General features: G+C 38.8%; 1 protein-coding gene across 4 annotated transcripts in view; it reads left to right on the top strand.

The window, feature by feature from the left end:
- The window catches only part of chst15b (carbohydrate (N-acetylgalactosamine 4-sulfate 6-O) sulfotransferase 15b), a 57,700-nt gene that overhangs the window by 23,358 nt on the left and 19,577 nt on the right, over positions 1–14,765 (top strand). The window contains exon 1 of one of the 4 annotated variants that reach the window (XM_081697899.1): positions 13,686–13,870. The exons of the other annotated variants lie outside the window; for them this stretch is intronic. The gene's annotated coding sequence lies outside the window, so the exon portion shown is untranslated. Of the gene's footprint in view, positions 1–13,685; positions 13,871–14,765 lie in introns of those variants that run through there. 4 annotated transcript variants of the gene reach the window in all.

The raw sequence follows: 14,765 nt of genomic DNA, 5'->3' as shown, positions 1-14,765 counted from the left end.
ATTTATCTTGCTAAAAAAAGTATTTATTTAATCATTTTATCATATTTTCATGAAATATCAGTTGTGCAGAATTTATTATCGTGGTATTGTGTGACAAAATATAAGCACAAAGATCTTCTGATTTTGTCATGGTATCTGCAGATAGCTGTTATACAAATATTTGTGAGCTATGCTTCTTAGATGTCTATTCATGATGGGATTCATAGAGATTAACCATTTTATTTAAAGTCGTTGGACATAAACTTTTTGAGCAGGAGTGTTTATCCCTTGTTGCATTAAGGAAAAGCACTCAGCTCACAGGAACAGACAGGTTTGCTGACTAAAGTAAAAGACTGTGCAATTCACAGATGCTGTCTGCAAACCCCCAGATTCCAGGGTCATTGACTGCACTAATGACTCGGAGAGAAATCAACAGCTGTTTATTATTCTCTCCATCCAAGTGTAGGCAGGAGTGTGTGCATGTGCGTGTGTGGATGTTCGTGTGTGTGTGGGTGGGCTATTCACCCTATTCACTCTCCATCCGGCCACTCAGTTATAGCGGACAGTGCTGTTTGTGGCCTCGTTTAGATAAGGCTTGTATTCGGCAGTTGGAATAAGAGACAAACACACAATGCAACCAAATATTACATAGGAGCACATTTTGAATTTATTACTCTGTGAATGACAACTGAAACATGTGAATCCCCCCCGCCACAATTTATATATATATATATATAATTCATAAATAGTGCATTTGAGTGTTTCTTTATATATCTACTTACATTATTTATACATTCACCTGCATTACCTACATTTATTAGAAATGAAATCTAATTTACATCTCGTTTAAATATCACCTTTATTACATGTGTTTCGCCTAAAACTCCTAGGAAAAGCAGTATTAAACAATAATGAATGAGAATATTAATGAGATAAAGTGACCAGAACTGAGAATTTAGTACGAGAAACATATTAGCCTATGTTAATAAATGAATTTATAATGTATTGCTTATTTTACAGTGTTTTCCCCAGATACACAATAGAGAAAATATTTATAAAAACTTTAGAAATACAGAAATATACTAATAAAAGACTTGTGCTCTTATAGAAAGAACAAAGTTCTATATTTAGTAATTTCTGTAGTATGTATATAATATACTTTAATAATTATGCTATGTTATATTAATTACATTTGGAATGTTCCAAAAACATTACAAATTGAAATGACCTAGATAATTTCCCCCCTACTTGTTTAGTTTGGGCATCATGAAATGTAATTCAGGGCACAGTTGTAGGACATATTGCCTATTGGATTGAGACGAGGCACTTAAATATGCTATATTTCATAATCCTGTTTCTCTAGCTACTGTAAAGTAATTAATTAAACAATTGTCCACTTGACATACAAGACCCAACCTTTCCTTCGGGCAGGGCTTGGCTGTCTTTTATCTTAAGCCTTGTTTGAAGTACTTTTCTTTCTTGAAAGAGAAAAACTTTAGATGAATACCAGATACAATTAAGTAAATGTACCAGATTGATAAAAACCTGCTTTTGTGCACATTTTGTGTGAACTTTGGTGCATGACTACCTTGGGCTGGAGATTTCTACATGACGGATGACTCCTCAAACAGCAGTGGCACTGACACGTGTACAAATCACAGCAACACTGCAGTGCCTGTGTATCTTATACCAGTGCATCACTGACTACCACACCACAGTGGTCCTGTAATCAGAAGCAGACTAGGGATGAATGATATAGAGGGTGGCAAACTAATTAGGCATTACAACAGATGGCTTACAGAAGGCCCGGTTCCAAATCAGAAACACTGAGGCGACATTAAAAATCAGTTGGGGTTGTACCCATCAGTGCAAAGCACAATATACACTTCATGCCTATACAAACCAACCACTACTGGAGAGCAGGGGAGGTCTTTATTATTTATTTATTTATTAGTACTTTATTATTTATTTATTATAGATTAGGAAAGATCAAAGAGAAGATCCTATCCTCCAGTGCAGATTTCATTGTGCTGTGGAATTACAATTTATTCATCATTAAATTTCATATGCATTTTCACTGGAGTGGTAAAAACTATCTAAAGTTTAAGGTTCGTATTGTTCAGTTTAGCAACTAGGACTAAGTTTCAACATGGGCCCTTTAAAAGTCCTTTCCCTCAGCTTCAAGTCCGTTGGGAATTTCTGTTCATCTATTAATTTCCTGTTATAATTATAGTTACCAGATTTCCAGCATGCATTGCAAAATACTGAATAATTTTTCATGAATACTCAAGCTAGCCTACTTTTCAAACACCAGGAGCTACAAAGGGAAAGCTCAATCACATGTATAAATGACTTGGATATTTATCAAGACCAGGGCTCTTCTTCCTAACTTTCTGTGGAGTTCAGCTTCAGTCCAAACCTTACTCACCAGATTCAGCTAAATAATGCACTCATAGCTCTTTCTTTCGGTGTTAGATGTATGTTGGAGCTAAACTTGACAGTAAAGTAGCTCTCTAGGGGGAAGGCTGGAGATCCTGAAACTAGACACACCTGTGCAGGCTCTTTATCACCAAGATTGCTGGCTCTCCTGCAGTGGGAATAGTGGTTGGAGGGTGGGTGGAGGCCTGCCACTACTGTCTCATCTGCGCTTAGTTTATAGGTGAGGCTGGTGCTGTTTGTTCTGGGCTTAATTAATTGCTACACAACTTCATGATGAAGATGAGCAATTAATGGTACTGGTACTGGTAAACAGCCATGCTGTTGTTTGAATTAGTGATTTATTTGAAGTGGTTGTGCCTTTGCACCCCTTAAATACCAGGCAGTCCAACCTGGGCTGCAGTCAAATTCGCCTATAGGGTAATAATGGTCATAACAATGTGGACAGTGAGAGTGGCTGCAGGGTTTTTCCAGTAAAGATGAGTGTATATTGTTTTATATTTGTCATATTTGAAAATTGAACATTGATTTTGTGCTCAGATTTCTTTTTTTTAAAAATGTGGTCACACATTTTTAGAGTTTTCTAATCAGTTTGATACTGTAAGGCAAAATGTTACAGTCACCGTGGAAAATGTTACAGTCACTGGAGCACAACTGGTTTGAACTAGAACTGAATTTGGTCATAGCTCAGCTCTTTCTGTTCATCATATATTTGACCAGACTACTTCTCTTTTTCAGATGAGGCAATGGCACTGTGTTAAGGAAAAGTCAAATGTCAAACCCTCAGACAGGTCAAACATTTCAGAGCTGAACGTCAAGACTGCTCAGACTTCTGGAAATTCAGACTTCTTCCTTGTCTCCAGGAGTCCCTTGTATCACCCTTGCAAACATCAAACACACACACACACACACACACACACACACACACACACACACACACACACACACACACACACACACAGAGAGAGAGAGAGAGAGAGAGAGAGACAGAGAGAGAGAGAGAGAGAGAGCGCGAGAGGAAGAGAGCTTTACTGCTTTTTGGACAGTGTGACAGTCTGAAGCTAGTGTCTGTAATGGGTCATCTACTCTTCTTCTTCATGTGTTTTTCCCTCAACTGAATGAGGATATAATTTGTTTTTCAACACAGGAAATACCAGAACCATTTCCAGAGAAAAGATAAAGAAATTTTATCCTGTTTGTCCTGACTTTGCCTGAGTTGAATCTGAAGTAAATTAAATTGTATTTTTATGTTTGTCAACCTGTTTTCCGGCTTCACAGGAGTCAGACTGATGCCATTAGCCTTCCCTGACATACACTTTAAAAATGACATGCAGGAAATTGTGCAGCTATAATGCTTTCCTGAGAGCTGGGTAGAGGCTAAATCTTGGCAAGTGGGATCTCATCTCTTTCTGAAAGTAATGGGGTTATTTTGACCATTTATCAAGAGACAGTGTTAGCCCTTTTAAAGATACTGCGCCACTGTTAGCTCCTCGCTGGGTGTTATCTCTCGCTTACTCTGGTAAGGAGGTTTATTGACAGGAATCTGGAAATGGTATTGGAGGGCTGTGTCCTGGATAGAAAAGAAGAGATGGCTGGTAAAGTGACAGAACCCTATGGCATTTCTTAATTAAAAATTCAATGAGCAGTACATAATAAAGGCAGTTCCAGCTCCTGACTTTTGTAAGAATACCATGGATTTATTTTTATATGATACATCTTACCTGAAAAGGGTTTTCAACCCTTTTCTCTGACTTTAAACAGGGATTATATAGAAAAACACTGGATGTACTAAGGCATGATTTAGAGTTATGATTTAGAGTTATAGACCAAAGAGAATAGGCTGGAGTTATTTGTTTCTTACGTACAGCTGATCTGTTTTTACCCTTTGGATTGAAATAGGGTATTTATTTGCTGAAGTGCGGGGAAAAAAATGCCAGGCAGCTATGTCGCTGTTTCCCCTCTAAGCTTTGTTGATGTTTGCACTGAAAGGGATTGTGGGATACAAATCTAAACTAAACTTTTACAGATGTGTCAGAAATGTCACAGCCTTCATGAGTGATGAACGAAATGGAAACAAATAGTAGTTTCGGAAGCTCTGGATCCATTTAGGTTCGCCATAACAGGCAGCATAAAAAGAGCTCCCGTCTGAACAGTTGCACCACTGTCACAGAGCAATATGAACAGTCATCTAGAGAGGTTCCTCTGGACATTCTGTGCAGTCCTTTAACTATATTTATTTTCTTCTGCTTTTATGCAACATTTTTATTTTTTCAAAAATGCTGTTCTGGCTTGCTGCCATAAATCTTTCTGTGGAGCAGTAAACAGATTAGATGAATTAGTCATTGCATTCACTTTGTTTGGCTTGTGCATACCAGCTTAAGTGGGGAGGGTGTTATCTTTGGTTGAAGCAGAGGCTGATGTGTTTAGTGAGGTTTGTATTCACAGCATGGCAGATGGCTGGCTAAGATGACACCAAAGCAGAAATTCAGGGTATGAGGGCAGATGAGAGTGACTTCAGCCAGGAAATCAAAACCAAGCTCTTATGGATGGAAGCTAGCTACCAGATTCCACAACTCGCAAACCCAGAACACCCATGCGCATCATAATCATCCTCCCAACAAAAACATTTTGGATTCAGAAAGGTCTTTAAATAATTAATAAATAAATAAATACATACATTCTGCCTTCTAATACATTACCTGCCCTGCTGCCTTTCATAAATGCTTAGTCAGCACAACTGTGCTCTCACAGCAGAAAGAGCTGAGTCAGAGTTGGCAGGCAGAAGGCCCCTTGCTGCTCTTTTCAGTTCCAGGTACAGGAGCTAAACTGCTTCACTCAAAAGTATTAATCACCTGTACACCTATACTTGAGCTAGAACTTCTTGCTCAAGAGTATTAATTATATTAATTGCAGAGTTAACTCAGAGCTGAAATTCTTCAGCCAAGAATAGTAATGGATGGAGCTGGAGAAGAGGAGGGTCAGTCTCAGGCCAGCTTGTCAGACTGCAGCTGTAGAATGTATAGTGAGAACCTTTATATGTCCAGTACTGGACTGCAGAGAGTGAGAGGTCCATCAACAGGCCTTCACTTAACCTGACAAAGCCCCTGGAGGATATCACATTTAGACCCAAGGACAGAGCTATGTTCTATTTTTTTTCCACTTTAATTTACATATTAAACATTTGTTTATAAGATTGAGATTATAGAGGACAAGTTTCACATCCAGTAAGCCTCACTCATACTGCTAACAGTCCTCGCCTCTCAAAGAGGTCATTGCATCCTCTGTGTAGTGGGTGTTTGTTGTGGTTTGGTGTGGGCTAGTCCACAGGGCCTCACAGCATGCCAGGTTTCCATTCCACTGTTCAATAATTCAGCAGTTAACTGCTTGTTTTCCTTTTACAGTTTGAAATCCCATCATGTGAACTTACTGTTCCTTCACTTATTCCTCTTGCTTGAACATGAGGGAAAATGAAGTCTGCTTGGAAAATCACACCATCATATAGAAGACATGATTTCAACCCTGGCAAACTGGCCCTCTGTCTGGTTGGGGTTTAACTGTGGTTATAAAAGCCATCAGGAAAAGGAAATCCATTCATACCTCTTTTCAGTTCATTTCAAGGTCAAAGGTCATTGTATTCTGTGGACTTGCTGTCAGAGTCATTGCGTGGCCACAGAAGAAAATCCAGGGGATCTAAAATTGTAATTCTAAAGCACACTCATGCTCTGTTGTTTATCGATGTGTGTTGTATTCCACACTCATTTTGAGGTCAACTTTATTTCTTTTCCAGCATTTTTCTTAGACCTGTTATGAAATATATAATACTATACAATATAATGAGGTTATGACCTCTTAGGTCTGAGCTTCTAGTTTATGGCCCCCTTAAACTAGTAGCTGGAAAAAACACTGATTTGAGTAATTTACTGATCATGCATAATTCATTATTCCCCCCCTAAAAAACCCATCATTGCAGTGTAATAATGTGAATTGAATGCCATATGATGCACTCTGATGGCATTACAGCTTAAATGAAAGGATGATGTTGAATGCTGCAGAGCAGAGGAGGTGTGATGTGAATTGTGATTGCTTCTGAATAGGCATTTAGCTGAAACTATCCACACTCATTATCTCTGCAAACTGGAGGGATGGTGGCATGTCTTTGATGCGGGTGCTCGGGTTTGGCCCTGCATCTCTCTCTGGAAGTGGATGTATCTCCTGCCATGCTCCCAGTTTCCGGACCGGTTACAGGCACCTGAATTGTTAATTTTATTCTAAGATCACTACCTTCATAAAACAGAATTAGCAGATATGGTGAGCTCAGAAGAACTAATGAGCAGCAAATGAGAGTGAGTGAGAGACTGACAGAAATTGCACAAGAGAAAAAGAAGAGCGAAAGCATGAAAAGCAGGGTTGGGGAGATAGATAAACAGAGAGAAAGCAAGAGTATGGAAGTGTTCAGCAGGACCCTAGCGCTGCTAGTCACAGTATCTCTCACTCTCTCTTTTTGACACACACAGTCTCCTCTCTCTCTGTGTCTCTCAACCACACACTTTGCCTCTCCTATTTTTCTCTTGCTTGCCTCCCTGAACACAATCTCACTCTCTCTCTCTCTCCACCATGCTACTTTATATACATACTTTTCATCTCTTTTTGTCCCTTACTCTTTTTCACATACACAAATTCAACACACACTATTATTCTCTCTGCCTCTCAGGCAAACATATACACACTTTCATTCCCCCTCCCCCATCTCTCTCCCATTCTCCCGCCCTCTCTGTCTCTAACGCTTACACAGTCTATCCGTTTACTGCCCTGTTCTCTTTCATTCGTCTCTCTCACTTTCTGTCTCTAGTTCTCTTCTTCTGTTTTTATCAGATGTCTGATTTCCTCTCTTTCTGTACACCGAACATCCTGCCACCTCACAGATTTCTCATGTGGCTCAAAGTGTTGTTTTCATGCTAGAGGTCGTCAGACAAACTGCAATATGTATTGTCTCAGCTTGCCTACTGGCCTCATAGAGACTCCAGCAAGGCCCTGAATTTGTTTCAGCACACTGAGCCACAGTATCTCTCTGACCTGCCAGATTCTGTATGTTGTTTCATTTTGGTGAAATTGCCCTTGAGAGGAAATGAACTACAGATGCCTTCTTGCTCTCGTCTCTGTGGTTGAGGGGATAGAAAAGCACGATCGTGAATTAGTTAGCAAGATCCTCTCAGTTCTAGAGAAACTGAGAGGAGTCGCTTCCCATATGCAATGTCACAGTTCTCAGACTGAAGACTGTAGATATGTGAGAAAACATAATCATTCCCCTTACACTAGTTAAAGTGTTCAGTAAAGAATAATGAATGCTTCTGAGATCAAACTTCACTGGTGACCTGAAAAAGCACCTTTTAATAATAAATCAAAATAAGATATATATTACAATGTATAAATCAATAAAATTTAAGATCATCCACTGCCCCGAAGAAATATGCAATTTGCTTGTAGTGTTACTTTCCTTGCAAACATCTAAACAGATTTTTGGATATTGAGCCCGAATGCAAAGATTCAACCTTCAGCCCTTGTGTTCTGCACATTTTAAATTCTCTGCTTTTCACAGTTTGACACCTGTATGTATTTTACTGTGTGATCTGATGCTATAGACTGGTGTGGCAAACCATCTGGCAGAGTCATGGTTTGGTGGTGAAAGTGGAGTGAATGCGAACTGTACTTTGTCTGGATGGATTTTCCTGCTAGAGGATACACTGACCTCAATATTGGCCATCAGATGGCTCCAGGGTGCTGGAAGGCTTCTGCGACAGGCTGTGAGGGAGAGTTCTGATTTGATGTTCAGTCTAAATTTGACTCAAAATTAGATAAGATAGACATAAATATCATCAGGATTTTTTTTTTTTTTGTCACACAGTGGCTTGATTAACCCAGGCAGTATGGTGGGCTAACATTATATTTTGCTACATGGAAAGTAGTTATGTTATGCTAACTATCTAGAGAACAGGTCGAACATTACCTTGCTATTGCTGTATGCAATTTTATGGAAGGAAGGAACTCAAAAAGAGGTGGGAGTCACTCAGAACTCAGTATATTCACTATACAAAGCTTGCACCTTTAGGTAGCATTACCTTTGGGGGATATTTCTTTTGTGCAGGTGCAGAGAATGTACATGTGTGTTGTAGTCTGCTGTGTTCAAATGTAAACACAGGTGACAATGGGTGCAAGTGAGCTGACATAAAGCGATCATCAGTTACTCACCATTGGCGTTACTTCTTCAGTGTCAGTTTGTTGTGTCCCTAGTCTTACTGCTGGCAAACACTGAAATAATTTGTGTCTTTTACACAGATATATTTTAATATTTGTATGGGATTGTTTTCATTAGAAAAATGAAATTTTCATTAGAAAATTGAATCAGTTTGGCGTGTTTTACAATTGTAACGTACGGAGGCTAAGCAGTATGAGGGGACGAGTTACGTTGAACATCAGTGAAGACTACCTATCAATTAAACTAGCATAACATCAAACACAGACAACAGAACCATAGGGGTTTATATACGCACGTAAATGACAAGCAATGACAAACAGGTGTGACACATGGGGGTGTGGCCACACGGACGAACACACACACACACACACACACACACACACACACACACACACACACACACACACACACACACACAGAGGGAGACACTTGGGAGGAGGGGCTGTACCGTGACAATAGTGTAACTTTCCTATTTAAATTTGGTTGGTTCCATCTAAATGCTACAAGTAAAATCTTTGCAGTAAATTCAGAATTGTATCCCCATATGTGGTTTCAAATAAAAATCACACAACTTTCTATTTGCCTTGGCTGGTCTCTGCTGCATGGTCCTGATTTTATGGTTACAGCATTATCTAGATAAAGCACCACTGTGATGCTGGACAAATGATTTCTTGAGTCACTGTGGTGGTCTGCATGACTCATGCTTTGTCAGTTAAAAGTTGTGCTCCAAGACATATGACATTTAAAAAAAATTCTGCTTTCTGTGTATCAGTGTCATAGATTAGGCTGTGACAGGTCTCTGTGTGATGAATTTAGCCTGTATTCCCGATTGCCAGAACTGGTCAGCGTGTGATAGATTAATTTTTCTCCTATTCATGTAGACACACACTGAGCAGCATTCTGTCACCAAAGCAAATGCCATGCCAAAGACATGGGCACTCATACAGGACGTCGACTCTAAAGGCGAGACTTAAACATGCTTTTAGGGATCATTTAGAATTTATTTAACATGGGAGCAATCACAAGTAATCACAAAATTACATTTATTGCAATGCAATTCTGTGTTCATTTCTATAGGCTTATTCACTTCCACTGGGTTTCTAATACTGTCCCCATGTTATTGATTAGTTCAGTTTAGTTCTTGTTTACTTCTTTATAGTTTTCTGTGAGTAAGTTTCCCTTTACTGATATTGAATCCTGGTTGACATCCTAACTGGCATCAGGGGTTTAAAGCCTCCTGTTCTATTAACACGGTTGATTGATTAATTAACAACAAACTGTTCTAATCTTGTGAGTCTATCCAGACATGACAGTGTTAAAGAATTGTTAGCAGAAGCAGATAAATCTTTGCTGTGCTCTCTGACACTGATGCAAGGTGTGATAAGAATCAGAGGACTAAACTCAGCAGCATAAATGCTCTGGACACGTAAAAGACCGGAGCCATGGGCCATGGGTCTCAGGGGCGACTGGGAGACAACCAGGATTAATGAAGCGCAGTGATATGTGCTTCCTTCTGACACAGTGAGTCTATTGTGTACCATTATCCATATGAAAGATGTGCTTGGCGCATTTGATAAAGGAACAAAGAATTGAGACACACACACACACAAAACCCCGACATGGCTGGATCTTTTGCCATTCTTTGGGATTAAAGCACCAGGGGAGTGTGGAAGTATAACAGAGCAGACTCCGTGTCCTCAAGTTTGCAAAAACTATAAATAGAACATTGCCAGAATGGAGTTCAGTAAGAATAGCCTGGATAGAACACTTTAGCTGTGTTAAATTATGGCAATGACACCTGCCCTTGTGCAATTCTCTTTGACACAAGCAGATCACCATGACTCGGAGAAAAAATATATATCTCACTTTGATATGTAAGTTTCACTTTGGTAAGACTTCATGTCCATCTGTAATAATTGCATCTGTTCTTTGTACATTTGCTCATATTACCATGTTTATTTGCGTTTTTAGTCATAACGAGTTTAGTGTAGAATGAGTATGAGAATCAATGGGTTGTTACACAGAAAAGATGAAATGTACTGCTGTCATGCTTTTCAGAAATATGGCTCAAAGGAAGTTCTGGCAATTTTTAGTTTCCTCATATTAAGATTTCCAAATGCTCTAGCATCATATAGTGTCACATGTGTTTTTCTTTCTGTGTCAGTAACTCTTGACATGAATCAATGTGATTCATTCCCAATCCTAGATGGCAGACTGTTCTAGTTAAGTTGGTAATTCTTTTCTTTTGCATTTATGTGTCACATTTTTACTATATTACCAAAATCTGTTCTACTGTTTTATTTTCTGGGCACTGATGATCACTCAGATACAAAAAGGTGGACTGGTGAAACTGTTCTATTACATCTTGAGGCTCTGCAGACTCTGTTGTCTGTCACATGCTCTGGGATTAAGACCAAATAAAACTGGCAGCACAGCAAACACACACACACACACACACACACACACACACACACACACACACAAAACCAGTAAACACCTACACTTAAACATCTTTGAAAAATAAAAATAAATCAAATATATGTGACCTGTGTGATTCCTTTGCTGAAAAAGTTCTCTTTGGACAGCACCTTAAAGATTCAGTGCAGTTTTGCTTATTTTAATGTTAATTCAACAAAAAGGGAAAAAAAAGAATGGCAGATAGTGGAAGTTGATTATGGTTTGGACTTGCAGGAGAGTGGACACAATTTGCCATTTGATTGTGGAAATGAAATTGGTTGAAATAACAATGGTTGAAGGTTGCCTTCCCCCAGATTGAGGTGTAAGTGGCTTTTAGTTTTGCGCTGCGAGGCAGGTGATTATGTGCCCTTTTCCAATGGAGAGATAGTGACGTAGCACTGTGGAAGCTGCAGAAAGCAGGCGAGGATTTATTCTTGCACACAGCCATAATCATCAGTGACAAGGTATGAAGAGATGCTATCACCACTACTAACCCAATCCCATCACCTGCTAGAAAGGGGAAGATGCATTATTATGTGTTATTATGTGTTATAATCTGGTATAATTTCCGTATGCCCTCGTTCACATGCATATGTGTGCGAACACAGTTGAACATGTTATCTGATAGTCAAGATGCTCATAGACAGGGTTGGAAACTGGATGCAAAAGGTGAGCTTTATATTGCAGTCATGTACAATGTTATTGAAAACCCTTGGATGCCAATTTGATTCATCTCTCTCCCAGACTGATGAACTATACGTAACAAATAAGATGGAGGCCAGGCTGCATTGATTTAAATTAGCCAGTACAGATTAAAATGATAATTTATGTAGCATTATTATTATACTAAATGGAAACAATTCAGTCTGGGATTTCTTTTTTTATGGTTTTGCTAGCAGCTCCAAGCACCTTCCATAGTTTCTCTGTGGTTGCCATCTCCTAAACCCCATGACTGCAGGTGCCACTGAATCTCTGCTGGAGAGAAACGGAGACAAGGCTGCAGTCCAGACATGCACCGCTCCATGCTTTTGCACTTGTTATCTCCATCTGTGCCTTGCTGAGAGTCTGTGTGAGAAATGTCATTTTCTGATAGTCGGTTCGCTGTATTAGCACAGAGTACCTGCTGCCCCTGCAGCTCCCAGTACTCACAAGAACAGGTACTGGTACTGTTGCTTTGGGGGTTTTTTTTGTTTGTTTATTTGGGTTGAAATTAATGTGCAGTTTCAGTGTTTTATTTGTGAAAACCCACAATGTATGAGGATGAGGTGTGTGTTTGTGTTTTACACATAAACCACAAAAAGAAGCATCTTGAACTCTACATTACAATAATCTTGGATTAGGATTAGAATTAGGACTAGCAAAGCAACAGAAGAGGCAGCAGGTGAGTATATGATAAAGATAAGAACAATTTGAAATTGTGATACCTTAATCACTCATAAATCCTATATGAACACCGGAGAACCCTTGATGTGGTTAAATGATGGTCCACATCATTTTGACTAAAATCATTTTTGTTGGGCCATGTGAATACTGAATACAAATATACACCTGCACTAATCTGGAAGATCTTAATTTTTTGTGTCAAAATTTGTTATAGAGATCAGTTACATAATCTACAAAATCAGCATTGTGAAGGCCAATATTGCAATAATGAAACAATACATTGTGCAGCTCATTTGCACACATCAGAAAAGACTTAGATGTGTCTTGTTTGGCACAAGTTGGAGGTCTGGTTTTGTTTATCATCAACAGTTGGATTCACAAACACAGGTGTGACCCATCAGCCAATGCTGTGGATGGGCTCAGGGACTGGCTCCAACATTTGGTTTCACACATAATATCATGAATGTGAGTGTGAAATGATGAATAAAAGAAAGCCCAGATTGGCTACCAATCAAACTGCTTCACTCACCTTGTTTATAAAAATTAGACAAGCCAGTGGTGACCTAGACCTCAACTGATGTCCAGCATGAGGAGAGACAAAATACTGCTCAGGAAGGGTGAGGTAAAACCAAAGATGACATCACTGCTGTGGAAGAACTGAACAGTAGAATGTCTGTTTTGTTATTGAAAATGGATCTGTAAGAACTGAAGTAGGTGTGTTGGTGAATTAGATACTGAGCCTCTCTCTAGCTTGTTATTTACTCTGGATGTGGATGTGGGATGTCTGGTTTCAGACTCAGTCATGAGGTCATGCTAATGAAGGCAGATGATTGACTATCTCAGCAAGGGCAAGCAGCCATTCTGTGTTTATTTAAACCATGGAGTAATAGCATGTCTGTAGAGGGCTATACTTTAAACTGTGTATAGTGTTTGTGTGCTGTATGTTTGCGTAGGTTTGTTTGTATAGGCGCGTATGTGTGTCTTAAGTTTTTAATAGTTTTGATGGCGGGTGATTCCTTACTGAACCTTGGCCCCATGCTGATGCTAAATGCAGAGGCCCACCATTTTCCCAACCTCAGCACTTTTGTCCGGATATGTGCGACAACAGCTCATCTGGTTGCGCAACACTCACCTCTAACCTAATGACTCATCTCTTCTCACAATTTATAATGTGATTCTCGAGAGACAGAAATAGAGTGCATTATGCATGCTTCGTTTCCCGTTTAAAAGCCAGAGTAAATTTCTCATGCATTAAGTTTGATATATGCTTTTGAAAGTTTTGGAACTTGGAGTACAGGCAGCATTATATACATCAGAGAAATTGAATCAGTAATTCAACATTTTTGTTTAATAGCAGTTGAGGTAAGTAGCTTTTTATCTGTGAATTATAAATTACTCAATTTTAGAATTTTTTTTTTTTACATGTGGTTATTTAAGCTTTTTAAAGAGAAATATACATCGTGCCATGTTTTCTCAAAACAACAGCAACATAATTTGTTTAAACAGAATTAGCTTTTTAAGACAACAAAACCAATGGGACAGGTTAGAGCTACAGTCCCAAGTTTGTGTTTATTACATCTTGGGGCATTGAGAGCAATAAATGTTAGAAGGGTTGGAATTCTGTTGGCCCATGTCTGATGCACATACTGGCCAATCATGTGTCTCTATGGTTTAGTGGTCTCCTCTGAGTGTGCTGAGGCTTGTAGTGATGCTTTATAAGTGAATTTTTGTAAAGCTACTTTGGCAGTTTTACACTGCATAGGATGCGGTGTGGCTGGGCTGGCTTACATGTCAGAAACTGGCCAAGACTGAAAAGGAATAGAAATGTTTACAAAAGTAAATTTGCAAATATCCTTCTCTGTCACTTGAAACAAAAGTGAAGTTAGTTCAGAATATCTTTCTTTCTAAATAATTTGTGTACATACCTTATTTGAGGCATGGCGGAAATACACAAATCCTTTACCTGAGTAAAAGTAATTTAATAAAATATTACCCTATTACACATGAAAGACCAGCATTCAAAAAAATGCTCTTCAATAAAGGCATTATTTTAAAAATAATATATATCAACAAAAAATGGTATAATCTTTTAAGGTTTATGTAACGTTTACTCAAGTTTGAGGATGAATTTGCTTTTGTTTTTTATGCCATATGTTCATATGATGTATTTTGAGCAATGTGCAGTGTCAAGTCAAATTTATTTATATTGCAATAGACAGCACAACAAAAGCAAAATAAGTAATAGATGTCAATTCTG

Source organism: Electrophorus electricus, chromosome 15 (genome assembly GCF_041902795.1).
Source record: "Electrophorus electricus isolate QZ-2024a chromosome 15, ASM4190279v1, whole genome shotgun sequence".
NCBI classification, from domain to species: Eukaryota; Metazoa; Chordata; class Actinopteri; order Gymnotiformes; family Gymnotidae; genus Electrophorus; species Electrophorus electricus.
This window is presented reverse-complemented; position numbering and strand designations above follow the sequence as displayed.